Consider the following 16,020-nt stretch of genomic DNA (forward strand, 5'->3'; position numbering starts at 1 on the left):
GAGAACAGTTCTTAACAGGACTAGCCCAAGGTCACCCAGCATATGGAGGTGCAGGGCATCAAAATCTTAACCACTACACCAAGCTTTGCAAATTGCCATTGCTTAAAAGAGATGTAGCTAGAGCACAGGCAGAAGAAGCTGTTGCAGGAGGATGGAGGCAATTTAAGTTGGGAATAAGTATGTAGGCTCCACTTCTACCCAGTCAGGAAAAACATCAGCAGACTAAACCAGTCATGCGTGAGGGGAACAAGGGAAATGGCCAGTTCCCAAGCCTAAGGCAGCAGGGAAAATACCAGGGCCCCTTCCAATCTTCCCAAGGACCCCAGTTGGGAAACACTGATCTAATGTGTGTAGAATGGGCCACGTGCACACAGGATAATATTAAGAATATAGATAGAAGCAGAAGAAACTGCAGTTTGACAGAAACCGGGAAGTTCTAAAGGAAGGAGCAAGCCTGCCACATATTTTCCAACTAGAGGCAAAGCCCAGTATACTCAGGGCAAACCCCAAAGTAAGGGCTGAAGGAAAGTGTTTTCTGGGAAAATGACAGGTACAGGTTCAGGAGAGTATAGAATTGATCCTGTGCAAGCTAGATGCATCAGAGTTGCAAGGCCCTCTGTGTTTCCTTCAAGTCCCCCCCCCCTTACTTTGAACTTTGGTAAACATTTAGATTGAGCAGTGATAGTCTATCTGGGAATGCATCCATTCATAACCTTCCACAAACTGCTTGAAAGCAGTTGCTTGAAACTGTTGACCTGCCATGAACTTGAGTTCGCAAACCACGAACCTGCCAAAATTCATCACTAACTTTAGTTTGTGAGCCAGTTTGTGCCCGTTCCTATTGGTGACCCCTGATCTATAAGAATGCCGTCTTCTCGATTTATAATGAAGGCCACAAAAAGTCTGCATTGTATTTAGCTTTTACAGTGGTGTATTGAGGAAGTACTTACTAGAAACTGGCTCTGTTTTCAAATGCTCTCCAAATCTCAAAGCATTTCAAAAGGAATGTACATATTAGTTATCTCACTGCTTCATCAGTAGACGCCACAGTGGAGACTCCATTCAGTAGCTGTTTGTAGGATCTTAGTTGATAATAATTTAGCTAATATGGAGAATGCAAACAAAGGTTGAATTTGCTCACAAAGAAGCATGTTGATTTATTTAGAAAAAATATAGTCCCTGTTTCTGCCCTCATGAGGGCTAGGTAGCAAGATGGTACAGTGAAACACATATAATAAAAATACATCTTAAAGTCATTAAAACTAAACAAACACACATCATTAAAACAATTAAAACCTAGTTTAACTATACATACCATACAATAGGATAGACTGATATAAAGATTATTACCAAGTCATTTTTATCTTGGAATAATAGTTCAATGTGAATATTATTTCCCAGTCATTGCAGTTTTTATACTGTATTTATTCCATGTGAGTAATGTATTAATCATACTCAATATATATTCACAGAATTTGCTTTAGCAATCCATTTTTCCTGTTGATAAGTTTCTGCTGTTCCTGTATCAGGCGATGGTGCACTGGGTTCTGTCAAGAAGACTCCAACTTGATACCTGTCCACACTCTATTTAAATGGGACTTCTTTATAAGTACTTCAAGTCCTTCCTTCCTGCCTGGCTTGCTGAAGGGCATAAATAATTTGCATTGCTCTGTAGTTTTTAAAATCTCTTTGTATTGTTGTTTTAACTTGTATGTACTTAGCCTTGTGGTCATGTTTGGAAGAACCATAAAAGAACCATGAAAAGTTCCCTGAGGGGACTTCTGGTGAGGATTTATGGTGGGGTGATGCCTCAAAAACAATGGAGGAACACTAAGGCTGACAACATGACTGGAAAGGGAATTCTAGCTAATGTAATCTCTCTGGATCTAAGAGAGAACAGGAAATAACCCAATCCTCCTCTAAACAGCAGCTCCCATAGGTAAATTGCAGAAATGGAGCTTTTTAAAAAATATTAGCCTGTAGTATGAGCATCCAGGAGGCTGGATTAATTCTCAGAACAAATAGAAATTTCCTATATGGCAAAGAAAAATACTCCTTACAATGAGATCACTCTTTTTTTGTGCAACTATAAAAACAAAAAGGAATTTATTATTTAAAAGTAGAGAACTTGTTGCAAAATGCTTATTAAAGAGAAGAAACAAGAAATTTTTTTAAAAAATTGAAAAAGGAACAGTTACTTTCCTTAATTTTTTCAATTTCTGATAAAAGTGCTTTTAGATAAGTTGTTAGTTGAAGAGACCAGATTGGACAGGTGTGGGATTGTTTTTTGTGCATCACCTAAAAGATCATCTAACATGAGAATTTTTAATAACAAAAGATAAGCTAAACATTCAAAAAGTGACATGTCAATATTATGGTTACCGAACTGGATTCTTTCTTTCTTTCTTTCTTTCTTTCTTTCTTTCTTTCTTTCTTTCTTTCTTTCTTTCTTTCTTTCTTTCTTTCTTTCTTTCTTTCTTTGACTGTGACTAGAAAACGAAGGAGTGAATCTATAGATTTACCACCTGAAAAAGCAGGTACAGTTGTTACAGAAACTATTAGAGCAGATGGGTAATAAGATGGAGGCTTTTGGAAAAAGAATGGAAGAAAGACTTGCAAAAACTGAGATAATAATACTTATAAAAGTGAAATAGGAAATGACAGAGAAGACTAAAAAGTTGGAAAGCTTTTAAAACCAAACAACTGGAGAGGTAAAGCAAATCAATGATAAAGTGGAAATCAGATTGAAGACATAGGCAGAGAGTTGGAAAGAGAATTGGGCAGCTTGGCTTTATTAGAGTTGAAAAAGAAAGAATTTTGTTTGAGATTCAGAACCATTCCTGAATTTTTTGTTAAATATATTAGAGAAAGAAATATTAAAAGTCTTAGCAGACTCTGGAAGATACAGATACCACATTTATAGAATAAATTCCAGATTTGCCAGACCAAGAAAAGTCCCAAGGGACATCAGGTACACTTTATTAGGAAAAAAACAAGAGGTGAAGTTTCACAAGAGCGTTTTAAAATGAGAATGGATGACAGAGACATAATTATTTTCAAAGACATTCTGAGTTGAAAAGGAAGCCCTGGCTATCAAGTGGGCGATCTCTGTAGCTAACAACCCATTAACCCTAGTGACAGATAATGAACCCCTCTAATGGACGGTGCAAATAAAGAAGCACAATGCTCAGACTCTCAGATAGTACTTCTTTCTTTTCCCTTTCAACTTTCCAGTCCAGCGTTGCCCAGTACACTGACATGCCAATGCAGTTTGCATGTCCCAGCTTTCTGAGGATGTCACCAATCAAAAACCAATTTCCACCATAGGGATATGTGTGTTTGGACTCAGCAGGCCTTGTACTTGCCAAGGATGAATTGCACCCCTAGGCAACGGTGAGGAGACCCCCAAAGAGTTGGTGGAAAAGCAGGGCGAGAAACAGTCTTAGCAGGCTGACAAGGGTAATGGGGAAGATGATCAGCCCCAGCAGGGCAAACTGGGCAGGCATGGAGACAGCAGGAGATTGGTACCCAGGGAAGTGACTCATGGAGCTAATGTAGAGACAGGGAATGGGGAAACGATACCCCAAGTCAGTTGAGGAACACCATACTGGGAGGTGGCATGCAAAGCTGGCAGCACTGGAGGGAATGTGGCAGTGCCTTGATGAGGTTAGTCAAGCAGACACGGGAGAAGAGAGAAGCATGATATAAAAGGGAGTGGCTGCTGTGAGGCTGAGGGGAGTACATGCATGCAGGACAGGGTGCAGGAATGTGTAGGCACTTTAACCTCCTCTGTACCCATATCTGAGGCTGGAGAAGCCAGGGAAGAGGAATGTACAGCAGCAGAAAGGCATCTAAGAAAGGCAGCCAAGGAGGTGCTTCACAGCAGGATATAATTCCTTTCTTTCCACGGCCAGTTCTACATATCAGAGAAATGGGAAGGCTTCTAGTATTCCAGATGGCATTCTCAGAAATATCATGTGGATTCATATGCATGCCTTCAGTTCCCTTTATGCATCCCACATGCACTTCCAAATCCACTTACTTGGCTGCTGCTTATAAATTCTGATAAAATGAAGATTAGGGAGCACTTTAAATTTGCCAATAGTATTTAAAAAAAATAACATCTGTGCTTTTCCTTCTGTCTGAGCTTTTTTAATTTTTATTTTGGGGGAGTACTTATTCCTGAAGTCTGAAATACCTTGCCAAGCCATGAAGAAAAAAAAAATTCTGCTGCATGATTATAAAATAAAAATTTCCAATACTGGATATCATAGATCTGATCTAGCAAAATCTTCCATATGTCAAACACACATTAGAGTCAGTTGGAATCTTATGTGGAACATTTTACAAGTTATCCAAGGCAGGCAGAGTGCAGACATCTGAAAACTGATCAATATTGAATGAATTTGTGTGGTCCAGAAGAAATTATGTCTTAAGTGGTAAGATACATGTATTCAAACTCAGGGCCATTCCGCACGACTTTAATGTAGCAGAAGGCTTGCAAATTGTAAACGCTACTAATTTGCAGTTCCGCAAGACGTCACACACAATCTGCCACACGCCTGAAACAGTCCCGTAAAAAGCGATTTGTTGTAGCACTTAAAGGGAAATCGGGAAAAGTGGATTCACCCTCTGAAAAGCACTACACTCTTGCAAACAATCTGCAACACTAGCAAAAAAGACTTGTGCGTTCCCATTGTTGCGGTTCCAACAAAGTCCCTCCCCTTGGCTCTCTCCTCCGAACTTCCGGCGAAGCGATCGACAATTTTTTTTTCTCGGAGCGAGCAGAAAGCAACGAATCAGCGAGCCTTCATTCACCCAGCGAGGCTTCTCCGGCTACAGTCCCTCCACAGAAGTGCCTTAAAGCTCCCCTCAGTCCCCAAGCACAACACAGCCCGGTTTGCAAGTTCTCTTTATTTTCGGCCGAAAATCGCGCCCATTCGGGGGGGGGATTTTTCTTTTCACTCGGGGGAGCATGGTAATGATGACTCACCAGCTCACACGCCAGCTAGATGGGTCTCTACATTAGGAGGAATCAAGGCATATTCGTTGCAACGTGTGTTTTTCTTTTTCTTTTTTTAAAAAACTTGTTCTTAAAGGGAAAGGGGCTTTTTGGGAGCATGATTACAACCGCCCATTGGCTGTTCGTTTGATTGATGGCCAGCGGCAGGACAAAGCACAGAAAAAATCACTTCCTTTCTAGCAATTTTTGCGAGACCGGAAACCTGTGGGAAACGAATGAAACGCTACTGGATTCCACCACAAAGGCAGGTATGCATAACGCTGAGATTGCACTTTTAAAAATAGTGTTTCCGCTGTCTGGAACCAACTGGCAACATTGGTCCTTGTGCAGAAAGGCCTTCAATTTTTCCAAGGGATTCACTAGGTGGCTTTGTGCAGAATAATACAAATACAAGCTATAGTGAACAACCCCCAGAACAATTAAGGGGTGGGGACTAAGTACCACACTAGCCCATATTGTCTGCTTGTGTTTACAGCTGTGTGCTGTGTGGGAAATCAGTGCTGTGTGGGAAATCAGCTGTGGAACCCTTAGTAGTGATCCTAAAGTTAGAAAAAAGACAAGCCAAAATGAAGAGGATGTGAAGAAAGGCTGCTAATAGTCCATTAGTTAAAAGGCTGATGTGGCATTCCCAGACCAAACTAGGAATAAGCAAATCTCAATTTTGCTCTTTAGTGAGAATTCTCTCTAAACAGATTCTATATCCATGACATTCCATACTTCTCTTTGGAGGATATTTTCCGGCTGTTTCTTCAGTGGTTAAGGCATACTTTTGGAATTTGACAGTGGTTGAAGGTGTTAAATTGACCCTGTCAGGTGCTGGGAGTTGCATGGCTTCTCTTTCCTTGGCACACTTAGCTGGATTTTTCAGCCCGCTCAGCCTGAGCCAGTCTACCACGGCCTCCATACATCCGGCCAAAGGTTATCCATATTAGTATTCCAGTTTATTCAAGTCCTCAATATTGTTTTCGAATTCAGATTTTTTTTTCTTTTCAGATTTACAAAAAGGATTTGGTCTATTATTTCATATGGGGAACTCCAGCTGGATTGAAAAATGGCTGTTTTTCAAGAATATGACACCAAAATTACAGGCTTTCCCCCCATGTTTATTTTGGTTCTTGGGATGGGGAGGAAAGAGCTCCACATCACAGGTCTAATCAGGATCAAGCCCTTGCAGTCTTTAGCTATGAGCTTGCTGCCACTTTCAGTTTGGCCCTGAGATCAGACCACACAGGTCGAATTTCTGTAGTACAGCCTTTTGTGGTAGCAGCTATTCAGAGACAGAGCAAGATTCGGGGGTGCAGAAAAAGGGCTATGCTGGATGGTGATCCAGTTAGTTGAGCAGCTTTCACTCTCTGTGCTGGAGACCAGGTTTTTGTAAGGCCAATTTTCTCCATGGGCACCAAAAACAAATCAAAAGGGACACATTTAACAGTCTCTAATTGTGAAGAGCTTTCAGAAAACAGTAACTGTGAAAGTTGCCATAACCTTCACAGCAAAACTGAGGATTTTACAGTGGCACTTTAAGCATCAGTGATGATGCATCTTGTAGGGGACTATACTCCACCTGAGACTCTAACACTGAGTCCCATAGTTGGGTATGGTTATATGACATGCAATAGAATCCCCTTTTAAACCTAAGCAAGCTTGACTCTGGCCAGTGTCTAGAAGATGAAAATGCTATGTCTTAGATCAGGGGTGGGCAAACTGTGGCCCTCCAGATGTCCATGGACTACAATTCCATTGATATCCTTCCAGCGAATGCTGGCAGGGGCTCATGGGAATTGTAGTCCATGGGTATCTGGAGGGCCACAGTTTGCCCACCCCTGCCTGAGATCCTATGAAAAATATCTAGTAATGATGAAACACAAGATCACCAGACAAACTGAAAAAAATAATGCTAGAAAAAGTTTGAAAACAGGAAGTCACGAGATGTATAGACTCAAAACAGGTAGTCATGACCTTTAGTTTGGAAGACCTGAGCAAGGCTGTTAATGCTAGGACATTTTGAAGGTCATTAATTCAAAGGGTTAATATAAGTCAGAAGTTACTTTGTAGCACAAGTCACACAAAAGACAGACAATTTTTTATCAATTTTCCCTCCTGCTCCAGACTTTTAATCCCCCTTATGCTTTTCCCTTGTCTGCAAAGGGTAGTGTTTTAGGAATCATTTTATCCTGCAGTGGGAGGAGGGAGGTGAGGAATTCCTGTTCTACTGATAGAAATCCCTTCCATCAGCAAAGATTTACCTTTGGGTTGTTACCAGAAACATATTTATGCACCTGCCCTGTGACACGGGTATATTCAGTTGTGGGGAATTTGCTTAGCGAGAGGTTATAACGTAGCAAAATGGATTGTTAGCCAATGTTTATGAGATGATTACACCCTTAAGAACTCACGGCAGACAACAGGTATATAGAGTAAAATAATAATCTTTTTTGGAATGAAAATAATAAAAAAGAAATGTCTAGCACACTATCAGTCAATATGAGATCTTGACAGTTAGTGGGGTGGCTCCTTAGACAAGATTTGAATGCCCATTCAGGTGGTCTTGTCTGACAGCTCTTGGTTCCCATCTGACAGGGGGATTCTTTTCTTTTTATGTGAGGATCCTATGATCTGCTCCCTTTCTTTACTACCTTGCTAAATGCAATTGCCCTTTTCAACATGCATTTTTTTTTCTGTGTAAAAAAGAGTTGGGCTTCAGCTATACACATAACTGCCTGAAAAATAGAGAAAGGAAAGAATCAGTTTCTAAAGATAACTTCAGCTTTTACTGGAAAATTTTTCTCCAAGGTAGGAAAATGAAACATAAAATGGATCATTTCACAGCTAATGCTTAAACATCTTTGTGAACAGATTTAATTTTATTCATTTTGTCACCTTTCAGCTATGAAACTTCTACCAAATATCCCTGTCAAGAATGCTGAGTTTACCACAAAGGATCCCAAAACTATGTAGAACCTCAGAGAAAGGGGTTATCTGCCAAAAAAACTGGCTGTTTTAGCTTCAACAGCCTTGCTTGCATGTGGTCAGAGTTGAGGGAGGGGACTTCCCTACTGAGCATGGATTGGAATACATACTAGAGCACTTAAATTAATAGGTTTTTAGTTTCACTGTGGGATAGTGAAGAGAAGACGTGGAACAACTTGCACAGACATAAAACAGATTTTCTTTTTCTCACTCACTCTCTCCCTGTGGGTCCCTTAGGATGTGGCTGGACAGATGGATAGACACGTGTGTGAAGAAAACCTCAGTAATGATTCTAAGGAGAAAAAATGAAAAGGAAAGCATGTTATGTAAGAGAAACACAATTCCATTTTGAAGTAATAGGCAAGAAAGCATACAGTCTAAATCTGGTAGATTCTACAGCATATTACATTTAATTTTATAAGGGGGCAGATGACAACATTGGCAGTTTGGAAACTGGCATTCATTGTTTAAATGAAAGCAATATCTGGCCCCCAAAAGTAGCTAAGTGAGAATTTTGAAACTTTTGTTACAGATGAAGAGTATCACATATCACAGCTATTTTTTCAGTTATGTTTGTTTTGTTCATACATGTAGGTTAGCCACCATTATATTAACTGAAAGAAATTCAGTTTTAATGCTGTTTAGCTTGCCATCTTAAAGAACTGAGCCGTTTTCCAGGCCATCTGAACAACAGCAATCTTTGGTCATTTCAATAAAGGTAAAGGTATCCCCTGTGCAAGCTGACTCAGACTGAGTCATGTCTGACCCTTGGAGTGATGCTCTCTAGCGTTTTCATGGCAGATTCAATACGGGGTGGTTTGCCAGTGCCTTCCCCAGTCATTACCTTTTACCCCCCAGCAAGCTGGGTACTCATTTTACCGACCTCGGAAGGAGGGAAGGCTGAATCAACCTTGAGCCGGCTGCTGGGATTGAACTCCCAGCTTCACGGGCAGAGCTTTCAGACTGAATGTCTGCTGCCTTACCACTCTGCGCCACAAGAGGCTCTTGTGGTCATTTTAATACTTGAATATTAAATTGGCTTTGTTTTTTTTAAGAAGAAAAAGAAGAAGAAGAGTTGGTTTTTATATGCTGCTTTCCTCTACCAGGAGGAATCTCAAAGTGGCTTCTCAGATATTAGTTTTCTACCCCCACTTTGCAATTGCCTCTTCTCATTTGATATTCTCAGGTTTTCAGTTCTTTCATTATGCTTTTAATAGGATATATAATTTGTAGCTTTTTTGTTGTTATTCTTTATAGTATTGTCTATCATTTTTATTGTCGATGTCAGCTGCTTCAGGAATTTGTTTTATTGAGAGAGTGGAACACAGAGTTTTTTTCTAAAAAAAACAAATAAAACTTTACAAGTCCTGCCTGTCACTGCATGAAATGAACATGTCCTTTCTTGATGAAGACCACATGTTTTGATTTGAGCAACAAACTTGTTTGAGGATCAGACCTAAGAGGCGTTTCAGACTAGCCATGCTTTGCAACCAAGCAAGAATTCTGGAAAGTGGCAATTTTTCCACTTGCAATATCCCATCATCCCTAAACTATACATCATGTTAAATATTAGCATTAGTTAGATTTTTAAAAGCATCACGTGTTTCAAAATGTCTTGGCCATGACAGAAATAAATTCTTTGAGACTGTTTCCATACCTGTGATTTGCTGGCATGTTCTCACCACATTGAATTCTGAATGCAGACCACGAATTTGCACCCAGTATTCTGCATTTGTGTGTGTGTGGGGAGGAGGGTTGCCATCTGCCAGGAGTCCATTTGCACCATGTATTCTGCACTTCTGTTGGGAGAGTGGGTGGGCCCGCTTCCTGTCCTGCCTCCCCCCTTTTTTTGATCTGAGCATGCACAGTAATGGAATCACAACCTAATGCTTTAAGGAGGGTTGCCAGGGATTGGGGGGGGGGCTCAAATGTGGGAACTGCAAATACCTTCCCATCTGGGTGAGTGTGGCCAGGCAATGGAATGTGCTTGTTCTTGCATCTTCTGGATGCCGCCCCCAATGCTGCTGCTGCTGCTGCTGTGGTAAAGGGTAAGTGGGTGGCTGAGGCTCAGGCAAGGGCAGCAAAAGGTTGGCAGAGTTCAGTGGTGTGCCTTTTCCCTCAGTGTGGCTCTTTGACTGCAGCCCACCACTTGAGGCAGGTGAGCAGGGTAGGAAAGTGAGTGTGGCAGGGATAATGAGTTGCGCTGTAACACAATCAAAATAAAGAAAAATTTAAAAATGCACACACCCCAGCCCTCAATTCCCATGGCACTCAAACCACCCAAACAAGGGGGGGAGGTCATGCATTGATGTGCACTCAGTCACCATACATGCAGGAAGGCAAAGCATGTCTGCTGCCATTACAAAAATGTTTTCCTGCACAAAATTTATGAAGCGCATCATAAGGTACATTTAGATGCTGGAGGGGAAGATGGGGGAGGCAGGGATGTATGGAGTCACCTTTCTGACGCATTTCCAGAAAGCTGGTGTTTATGCTAATGCAGATTAGCATTGTAGTGCAATTATGTTCAAAAGGTTAAAAAAGTACAGAAGTGGGGGTGGGGGGGGGCGAAGGGCAGGAAGGAAGGCAAAATATTGGTTGGAGTAGATAGAGCTTTTAACAACATTTACAAAATGTGCAGTAACCAGGGAGTGCATTCAGATATATACCCAACTATTGAGATTTCAGTGTAAACTGCTTGTAATTCCATGGAACATTAAGGCAGTCATTGTGCTGTTTTTTGAGGGTGTAGAATCAATGTGAGTGATCTAAAACAACTCCTGTTAAGATGACAAAAGCTATTTTGTTCTCACCCAAGGCAAAATAGAATGTAAATAATGAATGCAATTGATAAACATGCTGTGTTGTCAATATTTGGGATGGATACATTTCTAATGCAATGTGCTGAAAGCAGATCATTGAAGCATTGGCCATTGACTCTGAAAGTAGTACCACAGAATCTATTAAGCTTTCATTTCAGAGAGTCCAATCCACAAAGTTTGTATGTTCCATAGACTTCACTCCAGAACTGTTGATATAATTGAACTTGAATTTAGATTTCAAACTGTTCTTTAAACATCCAGAATAGATGAGACTGCAGTCCAATCCAAAATGGCCCTTCAGCAATGCAATCTCTATCAGAGCACTTCGATATGGCAGGAATCCCTGTACTCTTTCTTCTCAGAACATCGTAACAAATGGAACACTACTGCACACGTTCCATTCTATTCAAAGAGAACAGTCAGAGGAAATGGGAAGAGAACCAGCCTGGTGTTGTGGTGAAGAGTGAGTAACAACAATTTTACAGCAACAATGAGAAGAGTTATAGTGCCAGTTTCATTTGGGCAACATTACACTGGGAGTTTGGGAGTCATGTTTATTATATAAAGGATGTATTGTGTGAGCCATTTTGGTATTTAACCTCCACACAGCTTTGCTGATTGTGGTATTTGTTTGGATGCACTGAACTGGGTCCCCCCCTTTAGTTCTTGTGACTGCATTAAGGCCCTCCATGGTAAAGCACCATAAATGTAAAACTAATAGAATTATATTATTCCAGTGCCCTCCAAGGATTTCCTCATTGTTATTTCATGCTTTATGCCACTCTCTAATGTTTTTCCAAGACACATAATTGATGTCAGCCTGGGAAATGGTGATCTCATCTTCTATGTCTTCCAATGCCAGAGAGAGCAAACCCTTGCTTGGGTACAGTACCCATGCGACTCAGATTGAAAAGCATCTAAATGTGGAGCATTTGGATTTACTGCTTCATTTCTTACCAACTGCCAGAAACCTCCACAGGGCCCTGTACCAAGGCCACTTAATTCTCAATGCCAATTAAGGTATTGAGTATCCTTAATTGTTCACAATTTAGCCCATTTTTTGTTCTACCTAAGGCATTCTAACTCTGTAGAAACAAGAGCAGGTAATTCGAAATCAGACCTTCAGAATCCAGGGATCAAAAAACCTGGATGAGGAGAATTTCCAAAACATTTCAGATTGCAAAGCATTTCAGTTCACCTTTGAAGACTTTGTACTTCTTCAACTGCTTCTGAATTTACAAACATGAGAAAATGATGACATCATATCCTGCCTGTATTGTTACTTCCCATGAGGACAAAACTGGCTTGAGGTAAAAAGGTCCCTTTGTTTAATGCGAACAAAATCAACATGCTTGACTGATTATTCTAAAGGTCTTTCCAGATGTTGTGGTTTTCCTGGGGTAACATCTCAGCTGAGATTGAATGAGCCCCAGGAAGTGCTGCTGTTCCTGGTAAATCCCTGTTCAAAGACTACAAACAGTAGTTGCTGGGCAACAGAGGGTTTTTTTTTTAACCTCTTAGCAAGAACAGCTTATAAAATAAAAGCTGGTTCCAGATTGCACATGTGTGCACTACACGTTTTGTGTATGCATGTAGGAAGAAGACTTGTTTTTTATTCCCTGCTTTTCTCTACCAGGAGTCAGTGAGGTATGTGAGGCTGAGAGAGCTCTGACAGGATGGCTCTGTGAGAACAGAACTATCAGGACTGTAACAAGCTCATCGTCACCCAGTTGGCTGCATGTGGAGAAGCAGAGAATCAAACCCAGCTCGCCAGATTAGAAGCCGTGCTCTTAACCACTACAACAAGAAGACCTATACATGTGACATTACATGATAATAGTACAGAATTAAACAAAAAATGCCTGATCTTTCCTAGTCAAAAGCCTTCCTCACTTCAGAGAAAATCCCATTTTTTACTTCTTAGTACCTCCCACCATCAAGTTGCTAGAGGAAACTATTTTGTGTCCTCTCCCTCCCAATCTTCCCTGCACCCCACTGTAGAAGGGATCCAAGCAGAACTACCTGCCTGCCCACCTGGATCAAGTCCACACTGACTGTGAGGCTAAAAAGGCTGGTGCACTTTTCAAAGAAGATGCTATGCTGTCACCTGCCATGCTGTCTCAGAGGCACTTAGCCAGGAAGTGAGGGGGGGGGGAAGACCACCACATATACAGAGTCAGCCCCATGGAGTGTTTTGTGCAGGAGATTTTGTGTAGGAGAGCTCCAGGGCCCACTGGAATTTGGAAACCATAGTCTAGTTAAAAAGCTTACTGGGAGCTGAGTTGGAGCAGGTGAAGGAATTGGTCTGTATAAAGAGAATTTTTGTGAACTTATTGTTGTAGCTGATGTGAACAATTCAAGGAGACACTCTAATAGTTTTTTCAGTGACTTTAAACATATGCTGCACATCTCCCCTGACACACCATCATCTCCTGCCTCCAGAATACATACCAGTTTCTTACATGGAACAAGATATAAAGTTGATGCTTGATTGTATTGTATTGAAGGAAGGGTGAACTCTATTTTAAACAAAAACATTTGGGCAGGTCCTTAGGAAGCTCTTCAGAATGGGGGCCTGTTTCTTATTTTGCTTTTGTATTGCATGAGGGCTATAAAGGATGTTCAATACCCAGTAAAATTTGTTACATATTTGGAACTATGTGGGTGGTTTTGCTGTTACCATATATGATTTTCTCATAACTTACAATGACTTGTCAACAGACTATTATCTTTATGGTTCTGAAGGGTTTTGGACTTCATTTTGACAGGGGATTATTCAATGGTATGACTGGACTTTGCAGACTTAAAGGAAAGCATGTTCCCTGACAGATTTTTTTAAAGCAGCCTAGTTTGGTAAATTAAAATTGGCTGGCTGGAAAAGTGACGAGTCATAGAAGGTTTTAATAAAGATTAATGTGAATTTTACAAATATTTGGGAAAGCTGGGTTTGTTCAGTTTCAGGAACATGGGCTGACCAGACTTTCCAGGCATCAAATTGAAATGCTTTTGCCCTTCTTTAATTTCTTCCTGTCTTGCAGAAACTAGAAACTATGATTAAGTAAGGTCCATCTACTGGAATTTAGCTCTAATCAAGCTGGGTTTTTTATATTTGTTTTTATGACTGTCATTCTGCAGCACACAGGGAACTTCCTTATTTGCAAAGACTTAGGTGTTATTCTTGGGCCATGCAGGGAAGCCCATTGAACACAAATGCTTGTCTGATTATCAAGTGAAGAAGAAGAAGAATTGGTTCTTGTATGCCACTTATCTCTACCCGAAGGAGTCTCAAAGCATCTTACATTTGCCTTCCCATTCCTCTCCCCACAACAGACACCCTGTGGAGTGGGTGAGGCTGAGAGAGCACTGATATCACTGCTCAGTCAGAACAGCTTTATCAGTGCTGTGGCGAGCCCAAGGTCACCCAGCTGGCTGCATGTGGGGGAGCACAGAATCAAACCCAGTTTGCCAGATTAGACGTTTGTGCTCCTAACCACTACTCCAAACTGGCTCTGTGAATGAGGAAATGCACATAAATGAGTTTCTGGGTCACAAATATTAATGTTATAAACAATTGGAATAAATTAAATTTTATTAGTCCCAACAACAGTAAACAAGACATGATGTATATTAACAAATGCTAAGAAATAGCCAATTGTTTGTTGTATATACTCATTTAAATTATGGTCATGTGATGAATGTTTGACAAAACTGGAATGAAATTGTTATTTGATTTTTGAAAGGAAAATGGAGGATCTGTTAATTAGAGAGGTAATGTGGATAATTACATAGGTAATAATAATGCTACCAATTAGGATTTTTAAAATTCATGTACTTCATGTCATAAATCCTTATATCAGTCTTAATTTCAAGAGTTTTTATATAGTTAATCTTCCCTAAAATTAGTAGAGAAGCTTTAGAGAAGTTCATAGTTGCACCTTCTTTTTATATCTGTGCTAGTAAGAAAGCCCATTGCGACCTGGGTGCGACATTGCGACAATGGGTGCTAGGGCCCAGGGGAAAATGGCAGGCGCAGATCTCTCTCTCACAGCAGGAGCCATAGAAGGTAATCAGGGCTCATTTGTAGCAGGGAAGCAAGACTCATTTGCAGTTTGGGCCTCGTTTGCAGTGTGGGCCTCGTTTGCAGTTTGTCTCTGTCTGTCTCTCTGCCACGCAGCAGGAGCCATAGCAGGTAATCAGGGGTCATTTGTGGTTTGGCAGGGCTTTCTGTGTCTTTCTCTCAGGTGTCTGAGAGCAAAGTGGCTAGTGTCCAGAGAACGAGTGTGGAAGCTGTGGTGGCAGGGCCAATCACTGATTGGCCCTATTCCAACTCGGACACCCCGGACTTGTCCTACCCCCCCAGGCTGTTTCACAAATATTAAGAGGAACAATGGATAAGGATTACAGGTAAATAATTGCCTTAACTATATCTTCATTATCATTATCATTTTTACGTATTTTAATGTATTTACCTCCTATATTTCACTGACCACAATATAAGATTTGTGATAATTCCTGAACTTTCAAATGATAAAAGAGCATTTCAGATTCAATTTATATTCTGCAAGTACACCATATTCCAATAGAATTCTTCAAAGCGCCTAATGTGATTTCTTCATGTTGGTTGGAAAAATCATGTGATCTGCATAAAAATCCAATTTGAATTAGACAAATTATTTTAATACCATTTATATAAGGTGACCAGATTGTCCCACTTTTGGAGGGACATCTGGGGGTAGCTGGCAAGTTGTACATACGTGGAAATTAAAAAATATATATATTACAATACTATTTTTGCGTTCTATGAAACTTTTTGTTGCTCCAAACTGACCACATTTTTAATCAAGAATCCCCCGGTCAATGGTGTCTCGCATTACCAATGTTAAAATCTGGTCACCTTACCTTTATATATCCTGAAAAACTGAATACTTTCAGCCACATATTCTAATGTAATTACAAATAAATGAATTTGTTTGTTTATTTATTTATTTATTTATTATATTTATATACCGCCCTCCCTGAAGGCTCAGGGCGGTTTACATAGGAACAAAGAACAATACATAAAACAGTCTATGAACAAGTGAATACCTTACAATAATGATACTAATAGTTGTAACCGTATCTTTAACACGTCTGCGGCGTGGGCGCCGCGGACTAAATAAAGCGCTAAGCGCTTTGGGGGAGGAGTTAGGGTGGGCTTTGTCCATG

At 40.5% G+C, this 16,020-nt stretch overlaps 1 long non-coding RNA gene across 1 annotated transcript in view; it reads right to left on the bottom strand.

The window, feature by feature from the left end:
* Window positions 1–6,852: 6,852 nt before the first annotated feature.
* The window catches only part of LOC143842213 (uncharacterized), an 89,448-nt gene continuing 80,280 nt past the window's right edge, over window positions 6,853–16,020 (bottom strand). The window contains exons 4-5 of the long non-coding RNA XR_013233022.1: window positions 8,209–8,285; window positions 6,853–7,743 (exon numbers count right to left, since the gene is read on the bottom strand). This is a non-coding gene — a long non-coding RNA (uncharacterized LOC143842213). The remainder of the gene's footprint in view (window positions 7,744–8,208; window positions 8,286–16,020) is intronic.

The sequence above is a fragment of the Paroedura picta genome, chromosome 1, assembly GCF_049243985.1.
Source record: "Paroedura picta isolate Pp20150507F chromosome 1, Ppicta_v3.0, whole genome shotgun sequence".
Lineage (NCBI taxonomy): Eukaryota > Metazoa > Chordata > Lepidosauria > Squamata > Gekkonidae > Paroedura > Paroedura picta.